This window comes from Oncorhynchus mykiss, chromosome 24 (genome assembly GCF_057628025.1).
Source record: "Oncorhynchus mykiss isolate SJ-2025 chromosome 24, ASM5762802v1, whole genome shotgun sequence".
NCBI lineage: Eukaryota > Metazoa > Chordata > Actinopteri > Salmoniformes > Salmonidae > Oncorhynchus > Oncorhynchus mykiss.
In genome coordinates, this window is record NC_143045.1 from 37224623 (window position 1) to 37237200 (window position 12578).

Genomic DNA, 12578 nt, shown 5'->3' on the forward strand with positions numbered 1-12578 from the left:
TTCAGGGACCTGCACGGGCAGGGTGTAGTGGTGTATATCGATGATATTCTGATATACTCTGCTACACGCGCCGAGCATGTGTCCCTGGTGCGCAGGGTGCTTGGTCGCCTGTTGGAGCATGATCTATATGTCAAGTCTGAGAAATGCTTGTTTTTCCAACAATCCATCTCCTTCCTAGGGCATCGGATTTCCACTTCAGGAGTGGAGATGGAGAGCGACCGCATTACAGCCGTGCGTAATTGGCCGACTCCAACCACGGTAAAGGAGTTGCAGCGTTTTTTGGGGTTTTCCAATTACTACCGGAGGTTTATCCGGGGTTTTGGTCAGGTGGCAGCTCCCATTACCTCACTGCTAAGGGGGGGCCCGGTGCGCTTACAGTGGTCGGCTGAGGCGAACAGGGCTTTTGAGCACCTGAAGACTCTGTTTACTTCTGCGCCTGTGCTGGCTCATCCGGATCCCTCTTTGCCATTCATAGTGGAGGTGGACGCATCCGAAGCTGGGATAGGAGCAGTGCTCTCTCAGCGTTCGGGTACGCCACTGAAGCTTCATCCCTGTGCTTTCTTTTCTAAGAAGCTCAGCCCGGCGGAGCGAATCTATGATGTGGGGAACCGGGAGCTGTTAGCTGTCGTAGAAGCTTTGAAGGTGTGGAGGCATTGGCTTGAGGGGGCTAAACACCCTTTTCTCATCTGGACTGACCACCGCAATCTGGAGTATATCCGGCAGGCAAAGAGATTGAATCCTCGCCAGGCAAGGTGGGCCATGTTTTTCACTCGTTTTGTGTTTACTCTTTCTTACAGACCAGGCTCCCAGAACGTTAAGGCAGACGCATTGTCTCGGCTGTATGACACAGAGGAGCGGTCCATGGATCCCACTCCCATACTCCCAGCTTCGTGTTTGGTGGCGCCAGTAGTGTGGGAGCTGGACGCGGACATTGAGCGGGCGTCACGTGCAGAGCCTTCTCCCCCTGAGTGTCCAGCTGGTCGTCTGTACGTTCCGTCTGCTGTACGCGACCGATTGATATATTGGGCTCACACGTCACCCTCCTCTGGTCATCCTGGGATAGGTCGGACGATGCGCTGTCTTGACGGGAGATACTGGTGGCCCACTTTAGCTAAGGACGTGAGGATTTATGTTTCTTCCTGCTCGGTGTGCGCCCAGTGCAAGGCTCCTAGACACCTGCCCAGAGGTAAGCTACAACCTCTACCCGTTCCTCAACGGCCGTGGTCACACCTGTCGGTGGATTTTTTGACCGATCTTCCACCTTCACAGGGTTACACCACGATCCTGGTCGTTGTGGATCGGTTTTCTAAGTCCTGTCGTCTCCTCCCTTTGCCCGGTCTCCCTACGGCCTTACAAACTGCAGAGGCCCTGTTTACACACGTTTTCCGGCACTATGGGGTGCCTGAGGATATAGTGTCTGATCGGGGTCCCCAGTTCACATCAAGGGTCTGGAAGGCGTTCATGGAGCGTCTGGGGATCTCGGTTAGTCTTACCTCAGGTTTTCACCCCGAGAGTAATGGGCAGGTGGAGAGAGTTAACCAGGATGTGGGTAGGTTTCTGCGGTCTTATTGCCAGGATCGGCCGGGGGAGTGGGCGAAGTTCGTGCCCTGGGCAGAGATGGCTCAGAACTCGCTACGTCACTCCTCCACTAACCTTACTCCCTTTCAATGTGTATTAGGGTATCAGCCGGTTCTGGCTCCTTGGCATCAGAGCCAGACCGAGGCCCCTGCGGTGGACAATTGGTTTCGGCACGCTGAGGAGACCTGGGAGGCAGCCCACGTCCACCTTCAGCGTGCCATAAGGCGCCAGAAAATTGGCGCAGACCGTCGCCGCAGTGAGGCCCCAGTGTTCGCACCAGGGGACAGGGTCTGGCTCTTGACCCGAAACCTGCCCCTTCGCCTTCTCTGCCGGAAGCTGGGTCCGCGGTTTGTGGGGCCGTTTAAAGTCCTGAGGAGAGTGAACGAGGTATGTTATAGGTTACAACTACCCACTCATTACCGTATTAACCCCTCGTTCCATGTGTCTCTCCTCAGGCCGATGGTGGCTGGCCCGCTCCAGGAGGCTGAAGTGCGTAATGTTCCTCCGCCTCCTCTAGACATCGAGGGGGTTCCGGCGTACTCTGTTCGATCCATTTTGGATTCGAGACGTCGGGCGAGGGGCCTTCAGTACCTCGTGGACTGGGAGGGGTACGGGCCGGAGGAGAGATGCTGGGTTCCGGTGGAGGACGTGTTAGATCCTTCCATGTTATCAGAATTCCACCGTCTCCATCCGGATCGCCCTGCACCTCGCCTTCCGGGTCGTCCCCGAGGCCGGTGTCGACGCGCAGCTGGAGCCGCGCGTCAGGGGGGGGGTACTGTCACGACTGCTGCCGAAGTCGTTGCCTCTCCTTGTTCGGGCGGTGCTCGGCGTTCGACGTCACCGGTCTTCTAGCCATCATTGATCCTTTTTTCATTTTCCATTGGTTTTGTCTTGTCTTCCCATACACCTGTTTTCAATCCCATTCATTACCTGTTGTGTATTTAACCCTCTGTTTCCCATCATGTCTTTGTAAGAGATTGTTTTATTGTCAGTGTAGTGTGATTGTTGTATAGGTGTGCGTCGGGTCCTTGTACCCATGTTTATGTACATTTAGTGTTATGGAGCATACTCCGTGGACTTTATTAAAAGACTCCATTTTACACTCCATTTGACTCTCCTGCGCCTGACTTCCCTGCCACCTATTACATCTACTCATGACAAGGGGACTATTCTCCAGGTTCATCTCGCTGTAGGTGATGGCTTTGTTATTGAAGGTTTCGGAATCGCTTCCTTTTAGGTGGTTGTAGAATCTAACGTCTCTTTTCTGGATTTTGATAATTAGCAGGTATCGGCCTAATTATGCTCTGCGTGCATTATTTTGTGTTTTACGTTGTAGACAAAGGATATTTTTGCAGAAGTCTCAATTTGCCGTTTGTCCAATTTTGTGATATCTTGGTTGGTGAGCGGACCCCAGACCTTAAAACCATAAAGGGCAGTGGGTTCTATAAATGATTTAAGTATTTTTTTGCTAGATCCTGTCAAATTTGATGTTCCTTTTGATGGCATAGTAGACTTTGCCTATCAAGGCACAAGGCGAGACACAGGAGGCAGATGGTTGGAGTCGTACATTTTTTATTAACCCAAAGGGGTAGGCAAGAAAATGGTTGTGGACAGGCAAAAAGGTCAAAACCAGATCAGAGACCAATAGGTACCGAAGGGCAGGCAGAATCAAGGTCAGGGCAGGCAGGATGATCAGGCAGGTGGGAGAGTAGTCCAGAGTCAGGCAGTGGTCAGAACCGGGAGGACTTTAAAAAGAGAATAGAAAAGGACTACGGGAAAAACACGCTGGTTGACCTGACTAAACATACAAGACAAACTGGTGCAGAGAGACATGAAACGCAGGGAGAAATACACTGGGGAAAATAAGCATCACCTGGAGGGGGTGGAGACAATAAGAGGAACAGGTGAAACAGATCAAGGCGTGACATTGTCTTTGCTTTGGTTTGTTTGTTTGTCAATTAGGGTGTGTAGCATGAATACGTGGTCTGTCGTACGGTAATTTGGTAAAAAGCCAATTTGACATTTGCTCAGTACATTGTTTTCACTGAGGAATAATGATAATGCAGAGGATTTTCCCTAGGTTGTTGTTATTGCATATCCCCGGGAGTTATTGTGGTCAAATTTGTCTACACTTTTATGGATTGGGGTGATCAGTCCTTGGTTCCAAATATTGGGGAAGATGCCAGAGCTGATGATGATGTTAAAGAATTTTTTAGTATAGCCAAATGGAATTTGTGGTCTGTATATTTTATAATTTAATTTAGGGTACCATCATCCCCACAAGCCTTTTTGGGTTGGAGGGGTCTTTAATAGTTGATTTGTATTTGATCATGAATATGTTTTTACTGTTTGTTCTTTGTTATAGAGCCAAAGAGATTGTAGAAGTGGTTTATCCATAAATCTCTGTTTTGGATAACTCTTTGTGTTGTTTGTTTAGAGTTTTCCCATTTTCCCAGAAGTGGTTAGATTATATGGATTATTCAATTACATTGAGCTGATTTCTGACATGCTGTTCCTTCTTTTTCCATAGTGTATTTCAATATTTAGTGATTTTCACCATAGTGAAGAAGTAGGCTCAGGTTTTCTGTGTCTCTCCATCATGACACACACACACACACTGTGCTATTAAGTTCCTCAAATACAGCTCCTCCTGGCCAGTTGACAAAATGCGGAATACACACAAACACAGAAGCTTGCTTTTTGTCAGTGCGGTGCACACATCTGGTCCTTGTGGAGACTGAGGGATTGGAGAAGAAAAAAACACTATGATGAAGAGAGGGGAGGTGGAGAGAAGGTTCGGACGTAGATAGATGTTAAGGTTACTCTGGAGGGAGAAGGTTCGGACGTAGATAGATGTTAAGGTTACTCTGGAGGGAGAAGGTTCGGACGTAGATAGATGTTGAGGTTACTCTGGAGGGAAAGTAAAGAGGAGATACAACGTTTTGTCTGTATAAAGATGTTTCTGCCGATAATATATTCTGTAATACCAGGTATCTGATGCTGTATCATGTTAGACAGAAGGTGACTGACAGATATGGACACTTGGTCAGGGATCAGTGTTGTGCCTTGTCTTCAGGTACAGGTAGATAACGTTTCAACAGACTGTACTGGTCAGGGATCAGTGTTGTATCTTCAGGTAGATATCATTTCAACAGACTGTACTGGTCAGGGATCAGTGTTGTGCCTTGTCTTCATGTACAGGTAGATAACGCTTCAACAGACTGTACTGGTCAGGGATCAGTGTTGTGTCTTCAGGTACAGGTAGATAACGCTTCAGACTGTACTGGTCAGGGATCAGTGTTGTGTCTTCAGGTAGATAATGTTTCAACAGACTGTACTGGTCAGGGATCAGTGTTGTATCTTGAGGTAGATAACGTTTCAACAGACTGTACTGGTCAGGGATCAGTGTTGTGCCTTGTCTTCATGTACAGGTAGATAACGCTTCAACAGACTGTACTGGTCAGGGATCAGTGTTGTCTTCAGGTAGATAACGCTTCAACAGACTGTACTGGTCAGGGATCAGTGTTGTGCCTTGTCTTCAGGTACAGGTAGATAACGCTTCAACAGACTGTACTGGTCAGGGATCAGTGTTGTGTCTTCAGGTAGATAACGCTTCAACAGAATGTACTGGTCAGGGATCAGTGTTGTCTTCAGGTAGATAACGCTTCAACAGACTGTACTGGTCAGGGATCAGTGTTGTCTTCAGGTAGATAACGCTTCAACAGACTGTACTGGTCAGGGATCAGTGTTGTGTCTTCAGGTAGATAACGCTTCAACAGACTGTACTGGTCAGGGATCAGTGTTGTGCCTTGTCTTCAGGTACAGGTAGATAACACTTCAACAGACTGTACTGGTCAGGGATCAGTGTTGTGCCTTGTCTTCAGGTACAGGTAGATAACGCTTCAACAGACTGTACTGGTCAGAGATCAGTGTTGTGTCTTCAGGTACAGGTAGATAACGCTTCAACAGACTGTACTGGTCAGGGATCAGTGTTGTGCCTTGTCTTCAGGTACAGGTAGATAACGCTTCAACAGAATGTACTGGTCAGGGATCAGTGTTGTCTTCAGGTAGATAACGCTTCAACAGACTGTACTGGTCAGAGATCAGTGTTGTGTCTTCAGGTACAGGTAGATAACGCTTCAACAGACTGTACTGGTCAGGGATCAGTGTTGTGTCTTCAGGTACAGGTAGATAACGCTTCAACAGACTGTACTGGTCAGGGATCAGTGTTGTGTCTTCAGGTAGATAACGCTTCAACAGACTGTACTGGTCAGGGATCAGTGTTGTGTCTTCAGGTACAGGTAGATAACGCTTCAACAGACTGTACTGGTCAGGGATCAGTGTTGTGCCTTGTCTTCAGGTACAGGTAGATAACGCTTCAACAGACTGTACTGGTCAGGGATCAGTGTTGTGTCTTCAGGTACAGGTAGATAACGCTTCAACAGACTGTACTGGTCAGGGATCAGTGTTGTGTCTTCAGGTACAGAATGCTTCTGACTGTACTGGTCAGGGATCAGTGTTGTGTCTTCAGGTACAGGTAGATAACGCTTCAGACTGTACTGGTCATACTATGTCTTAACAGATGGAAACATTTGTATGCTGGGTTGTTTGTGTGTGCAAAGTACTTTAAAAAAATACTTTAAAGTACTACTTAAGTCTGGGGTATCTGTACTTCAATATTTATATTTTTGATTACTTTTACTTCACTACATTCCAAAATAAAATATTGTACTTTTTACTCCATACATTTTCATTGACATCCAAAAATACATTTTGAATGTTTAAAAGGACATGGAAAGTGGTCCAATTCACACACTTATCAACAGAACATCCCTGGTGATCCCTACTGCCTCTTATCTGGCAGACTCACTAATCAGAGAACATCCCTACTGCCTCTGATCTGGGGATGACCAGGGATGTTCTCTGTTTAGTGAGTCTGCCAGATCAGAGGCAATAGGGATGAACAGGGATCAAATCCATTTTATTAAAATATCCCTTAGATCAGCTGATATCTCAAAGTTCTGTACAGAAACCCAGCCCAAAACCCCAAACAGCAAACAATGCAGGTGTAGAAGCACGGTGGCTCGGAAAAACTCCCTAGAAAGGCCAGAACCTAGAGGAACCAGGCTATGAGGGGTGGCCAGTCCTCTACTGGCTGTGCCGAGTGGAGATTAGAACAGAACATGGCCAAGATGTTCATAAATGACCAGCATGGTCAAATTATAATCACAGTAGTTGTCGAGGGTGCAGCAAGTCAGCACCTCAAGAGTAAATGTCAGTTGGCTTTTCATAGCCGATCAGTCAGAGTATCTCTACCGCTCCTACTGAGATGTTCGCTGTTTAGTGAGTCCGCCAGATCCTCTGATCTGGAGGACTCACTAAACAAAGAACATCCCTGGTCATCCTCTGATCTGGCAGACTCACTAAACAGAGAACATCCCTGGTCATCCTCTGATCTGGCAGACTCACTAAACAGAGAACATCCCTGGTCATCCTCTGATCTGGCAGACTCACTAAACAGAGAACATCCCTGGTCATCCTCTGATCTGGCAGACTCACTAAACAGAGAACATCCCTGGTCATCCTCTGATCTGGCGGACTCACTAAACACACCTGCTTTGTTTGTAAGTTAAGTCAATGTTGGAGTGCCTCTGCCTAACCGTAAATAAAATACAAGAAAGTGTCATCTGGTTTGGTTAAGATGAGTTAATCTTACTTTTACAAAAGTATATTTTATTAAATACAATTACTTTTGAGACTTACGTATATTTTAAACATTTACTCATGAAGAATTTTACCGGGTGACTTTCACTTAGGTCATTTTCTATTAAGGTATCTGTTACATACGCCTCTAAGAGGGAACACAACACCCTGCTACAACTCAACTCCCTGTGGAGTGAAAGAGCTAGGTAATCCAAGTAAGGATGACAAAGGCAGAAAATTTACCATTTACTAGGAATTTATTCCTTCACACTGTAAATTTGGAGAAATGGGGCTGAACGGAACCAAAGCAAAGAAAGTAAATATCAAAGCCCCCTCTCCTACCTTACCTGCCTACCCACTACTTACCTACCTTACCTGCCTACCCACTACTTACCTAACCTCTCCTACCTTACCTGCCTACCCACTACTTACCTAACCTACCCTACCTTACCTTCCTACCCACTACTTACCTAACCTACCCTCTACTTACCTAACCTACCCTCTCCTACCTTACCCTGCTACCCACTACTTACCTAACCTACCCTACCTGCCTACCCACTACTTACCTAACCTACCCTACCTTACCTGCCTACCCACTACTTACCTACCCTCTCCTACCTTACCTGCCTACCCACTACTTACCTAACCTACCCTCTACTTACCTAACCTACCCTCTCCTACCTTACCCTGCTACCCACTACTTACCTAACCTACCCTACCTTACCTGCCTACCCACTACTTACCTAACCTACCCTCTCCTACCTTACCCTGCTACCCACTACTTACCTAACCTACCCTATCTTACCTGCCTACCCACTACTTACCTAACCTACCCTACCTTACCTGCCTACCCACTACTTACCTACCCTCTCCTACCTTACCTGCCTACCTACTACTTACCTAACCTACCCTACCTTACCTGCCTACCCACTACTTACCTACCCTCTCCTACCTTACCTGCCTACCCACTACTTACCTACCCTCTCCTACCTTACCTGCCTACCCACTACTTACCTAACCTACCCTCTACTTACCTAACCTACCCTCTCCTACCTTACCCTGCTACCCACTACTTACCTAACCTACCCTACCTTACCTGCCTACCCACTACTTACCTAACCTACCCTCTCCTACCTTACCCTGCTACCCACTACTTACCTAACCTACCCTACCTTACCTGCCTACCCACTACTTACCTAACCTACCCTACCTTACCTGCCTACCCACTACTTACCTACCCTCTACTACCTTACCTGCCTACCCACTACTTACCTAACCTACCCTCTACTTACCTAACCTACCCTCTCCTACCTTACCCTGCTACCCACTACTTACCTAACCTACCCTACCTTACCTGCCTACCCACTACTTACCTAACCTACCCTACCTTACCTGCCTACCCACTACTTACCTACCCTCTACTACCTTACCTGCCTACCCACTACTTACCTAACCTACCCTCTACTTACCTAACCTACCCTCTCCTACCTTACCCTGCTACCCACTACTTACCTAACCTACCCTACCTTACCTGCCTACCCACTACTTACCTAACCTACCCTCTCATACCTTACCTGCCTACCCACTACTTACCTAACCTACCCTCTCCTACCTTACCCTGCTACCCACTACTTACCTAACCTACCTTACCTGCCTACCCACTACTTACCTAACCTACCCTACCTTACCTGCCTACCCACTACTTACCTAACCTACCCTACCTTACCTGCCTACCCACTACTTACCTAACCTCTACTTACCTAACCTACCCTCTCCTACCTTACCTGCCTACCCACTACTTACCTAACCTACCCTCTCCTACCTTACCCTGCTACCCACTACTTACCTAACCTACCTTACCTGCCTACCCACTACTTACCTAACCTACCCTACCTTACCTGCCTACCCACTACTTACCTAACCTACCCTACCTTACCTGCCTACCCACTACTTACCTAACCTCTACTTACCTAACCTACCCTCTCCTACCTTACCTGCCTACCCACTACTTACCTAACCTACCCTCTCCTACCTTACCTGCCTACCCACTACTTACCTAACCTACCTTACCTGCCTACCCACTACTTACCTACCCTCTCCTACCTTACCTGCCTACCCTCTACTTACCTAACCTCTCCTACCCACTACTTACCTAACCTCTCCTACCCACTACTTACCTAACCTCTCCTACCTTACCTGCCTACCCTCTACTTACCTAACCTACCCTCTCCTACCTACCCACTACGGTGAGCACTGTTACCTTCAAGTAGGTTTAGTTTTTTCTAGGGTGTTGTGGACGGGGATAGTGGATTGACGTAAGCATCCGCTTCTGGTTCCAGAATCCAGTGATTGAAAATTGTTTCGATATTTTTGTTTTAACCCTTAACCTTTCTGATCTCCCCATCCCGGATCCGGGATCGTGAATACAGACTCAAGCTCATTACCATAACGCAACGTTAACTATTCATGAAAATCGCAAATGAAATGAAATAAATATGCTAGCTCTCAAGCTTAGCCTTTTGTTAACAACACTGTCATCTCAGATTTTCAAAATATGCTTCTCAACCATTGCAAAACAAGCATTTGTGTAACAGTATTGATGGCTAACGTAGCATTTAGCGTAGCATTTAGCATTAGCATTCAGCTGGCAACATTTACACAAAAAAACAGAAAAGCATTCAAATAAAATCATTTACCTTTGAAGAACTTCAGATGTTTTCAATGAGGAGACTCTCAGATAGCAAATGTTCAGTTTTTCCTGAAAGATTATTTGTTTAGGACAAATTGCTCCGTTTTCTGCGTCACGTTTAGCTATGAAAAAACCCCTGTATCCAGGATTGTGTAAATCTATCAGCAAGCTCATTAGCATAACACAACGTTAACTATTCATGAAAATCGCAAATGAAATGAAATAAATATGCCATCTCTCAAGCTTAGCCTTTTGTAAACAACACTCATCTCAGATTTTCAAAATAATTTTGCACGCCCAATTTTTCAGTTTTTAATTTGTTAAAAAAGTTTGAAATATCCAATAAATGTCGTTCCACTTCATGATTCTGTCCCACTTGTTGTTGATTCTTCACAAAAAAATACAGTTTTATATCTTTATGTTTGAAGCCTGAAATGTGGCAAAAGGTCGCAAAGTTCAAGGGGGCCGAATACTTTCGCAAGGCACTGTAAACTTCCCACTTCAACTGTATACCTGTAGGTGATATCTAAGTTGCAGAAGGGTGAGTATGAGGAGTATGAGAGGTTAACTACTGGCCCATGACCCAGACCAGGTGATGCTCCTAACCCCTCAAAACCCCTGCCCAACACTGCCCAACACTGCCCACACACTACCCAAATACAGCACACACACTGCTCACACACTGCCCACACGCTAACCAAACGCTGCCCAAACGCTGCTCACACACTGCTCACACACTACCCAAACACAGCACAAACACTGCTCACACACAGCACACACACTGCCCACACACTGCCCACACGCTAATCAAACGCTGCCCAAACACTGCTCACACACTGCTCACACACTACCCAACACTACCCAAACACAGCACAAACACTGCCCACACACTACCCAAACACAGCACAAACACTGCTCACACACTGCCCACACACTGCCCACACACTGCCCACACGCTAACCAAATGCTGCCCAAACACTGCTCACACACTGCCCACACGCTAACCAAACGCTGCCCAAACGCTGCCCAAACGCTGCCCAAACATTTGGAATTTTGGTATTTGGTATTTTATCAGGATCCCTGATCCCTGATACTCTTCCTGGGGTCCAACACAAAATATGAACCATGAAACATAATACAGAATGACATAATACAGAACATTAATAGACAAGAACAGCTCAAGGACAGAACTACATAAACATTTTGTAAAGGCACACGTAGCCTACATGTCAATGCATACACACAAACTATCTAGGTCAAATAGGGGAGAGGCGTTGTGCCGTGAAGTGTTGCTTTATCTGTTTTTTGAAACAAGGTTTGCTGTTCATTTAAAGCAATATGAGATGGACCAGAGTTCCATGCAATAAATGGCTCTGTATATAATCCTGTACGCTTTCTTGAATTTGTTCTGGATTTGGGGACTGTGACAAGACCCCTGGTGGCATGTCTGGTGGGATAAGTGTGTGTGTCAGAGCTGTGTGTAAGTTGACTATGAAAACAATTTGGGATTTTCAACACATTGTTCCTTTTTAAATGAAGATTTGATGGACTCAGTCTCTCCTCAACTCTTAGCCAAGAGAGGAGACCGGCATGCATAGTATTTATATCAGCCCTCTGATTACAATTAAGAGCAAGACGTGTCGCTGTGTTCTGGGCCAGCTGCAGCTTAACTAGGTCTTTCCTTGAAGCACTGGACCACACAACTGGACAATAATGATGATAAGACAAAACTAGAGCCTGCAGGACTTGCCCACATATTGCCCACACACTGCCCACACACTGCCCACACACTGCCCACACACTGCCCACACACTGCCCACACACTGCCGAAACACTGCCCACACACTGCCCACACACTGCCCACATACTGCCCACACACTGCCCACATACTGCCCATACACTGCCCACATACTGCCCATACACTGCCCACACACTGCCCACATACTGCCCATACACTGCCCACAAACTGCCCACACACTGCCCACACACTGCCCACATACTGCCCACACACTGCCCACACACTGCCCACATACTGCCCACACACTGCCCACACACTGCCCACACACTGCCCACACACTGCCCACACACTGCCCAAACACTGCCCACATACTGCCCACACACTGCCCACACACTGCCCACATACTGCCCACACACTGCCCACACACTGCCCACATACTGCCCACACACTGCCCACATACTGCCCACACACTGCCCACACACTGCCCACACACTGCCCAAACACTGCCCACATACTGCCCACACACTGCCCACACACTGCCCACACACTGCCCACACACTGCCCAAACACTGCCCAAACACTGCGCACACACTGCCCACACACTGCCCACACACTGCCCACACACTGCCCAAACACTGCCCACACACTGCCCACACACTGCCCACACACTGCCCAAACATACACCCTTACAAATAATACACTCAAAAATATCTCCCCCTCTCTCTCTCTTCTCTCTCTCTTCTCTCTTCTCACTAACACTAACACTTATTTAGCCACAGAAACATACCCCCTCTACCACCTCAGGCCTAAACACTGCCAAAACACACACAGACGTCATGAACACTTCTCTGTTTACTCTCCTCCAAATGT

The 12578-nt window shown here is 47.1% G+C and overlaps 1 long non-coding RNA gene across 1 annotated transcript in view; it reads right to left on the minus strand.

Annotated features, from left to right (window-relative positions):
- The window catches only part of LOC149972428 (uncharacterized), a 503925-nt gene that overhangs the window by 170018 nt on the left and 321329 nt on the right, over nt 1-12578 (minus strand). Inside the window, exon 2 of the long non-coding RNA XR_016491432.1 lies at nt 9978-10039. This is a non-coding gene — a long non-coding RNA (uncharacterized LOC149972428). The remainder of the gene's footprint in view (nt 1-9977; nt 10040-12578) is intronic.